General features: G+C 44.7%; 1 pseudogene; it reads left to right on the forward strand.

Moving 5' to 3' along the window:
* The window catches only part of LOC119592956, an 18,136-nt pseudogene that overhangs the window by 14,983 nt on the left and 1,230 nt on the right, over positions 1 to 1,923 (forward strand).

Here is a 1,923-nt window from a genome sequence, read left to right on the forward strand (position 1 = left end):
TGACTTTGGCACATACATGTTTGCCTATGTAGTTTGAATTATATTCCACACTCTCCTCTCTCGAGCATTTATTCGCTACACTTCACCCGCGAACAAGGGGTGCTTACATAGTATCAATGGATATCTGTATTGTTTTTTCTCCGCAAACTATGTGGGAGATGATAAACGCTCCTCGGGTTTTCAATGACGTTGATGACAAGGATCAAATTATCGGAATGCCATTTAATGTTATCGTTATCAGAAAGTGCTTGAACCCAGAATTAACATACGTGCACTGTGTCATCCAAAACCAAGTGAGCAAATTTATGAACACTTATAGGTTGTAAATATAATAAAGATAAACTGAACAATTTTTATACCAAACAACGGGTCAGATAAATGGAAATGGTATATGTTCCACTTGACCGGCTTGTCATTTTACAATCTCTTTTGTCTTGCCGTCATCCCAAATATCATCTTTTCTTGTAACGTATACGCCCTTTCGGCAACCCCTGCCCCATCCCGGTTTTGTTCCAGGGATTCTTGGGTCGTCGGGAGAGCTGTGGCAGGAGCAGAGGCGCTTCGTCCTGCGCCACCTGAGGACCTGGGCTTCGGCAAGACCAGCCTGGAGCCGCTCATGATCCTCGAAGTCAAGGAGCTGATGGACCACATCGCGCTGCCAGAGAGAAAAGCCCATTGTCATGCAGGTGAATATCAGTGATAACAAGTTATAGACGGCAAGGAGATACGGGGTTATGGAATATAAATGAAATCTGAAATCCGAAAGGATTCAGTTGCGAACTGATGCTTCTAAATTTGACTGTAAATTGTTTCCGAAGAGCATGTGCATGAGTATGGACACATCGACACAAACGCATACTTTTACACATGAATCTATGCATGTATTTATGTGCACGCGTGCCTTTGCGTGTATATTTAAATGTGCTTACGAGAGAGAAAGTAACCGGTGCGACTTTCCAGCGCTTCTTCAACCGATCCATCCTGAACGTGATCTGGGCGATGGTGATGGGCAAGAGGTACTCCTACGACGACGCCAGACTGGGCCACCCTCCTGAAGACGTTCATCGGCCCGGGGCGACATCAACTTCCTCTCTCCTCCCACTTCATCCCCGGAGTGCTCAAGTTCGCTCCTTACTTGCCCTTCCTGGAGAATCAAGGTTAAGCCGTTTAGGAAACATTGCCAACTTCGTCAAGGTAAAAGGAACTTGATTCCCCGGAGTATTACACATTTGTGCAAGAAAACTCTTCGAAATACAGTGCATAATACTAAAACTTGCTTTCAGAATGAGCTGAAGGAATTCAGGAAACAGCGAACGAGCGAAGACGAGCGATTGTCTGACGGCCTCTGTATCTGCGAGAAATCGAGGAGCCAGAAGGCGAATCTTCCTACTTCCACTGTAGGTTAAACGGAGTCGCTTCCTCACTCGTTGCTCTTACTGGTATTTGCGTCGTGGTCATTCAGGCACTAGTAATTTGGCTTTGATTTCAACCACAGACATACAGGATTGAACAGCGTTTGTAGCTACATAAAAATATATATTACAAATGCAATACGTGAGAGCCTCATGCCTTTTTAAGAGCCACTTGTGAAGTATTAGCACCACTCATGCAATCACCGTTTGTATTTTCAGTGGATCAGCTAATATGTGTGATTTTCGAAATGTTTGTTGCGGGAAGTGAGACCACGTCAAGCACACTGACCACGGCGGTGTACTTGCTCGCAAAACACCCGGAGGTTCAGAAATGCCTCCAAGAAGAACTGGACAGGGTGGTGGACCGAGACCAGCTGCCGTCCTTCTCCCAGATGGACCAGTGAGTCTTGGGACCACGCGAAAAATGTAAAGAATATAAAATTTGATATTTGATTAAGTATTACCCAAAAAGCGTTTCTCTCTCTCTTTAAGTTATAGCTTGTTTACTTAC

This window comes from Penaeus monodon, chromosome 31 (genome assembly GCF_015228065.2).
Source record: "Penaeus monodon isolate SGIC_2016 chromosome 31, NSTDA_Pmon_1, whole genome shotgun sequence".
Classification (NCBI taxonomy): Eukaryota; Metazoa; Arthropoda; class Malacostraca; order Decapoda; family Penaeidae; genus Penaeus; species Penaeus monodon.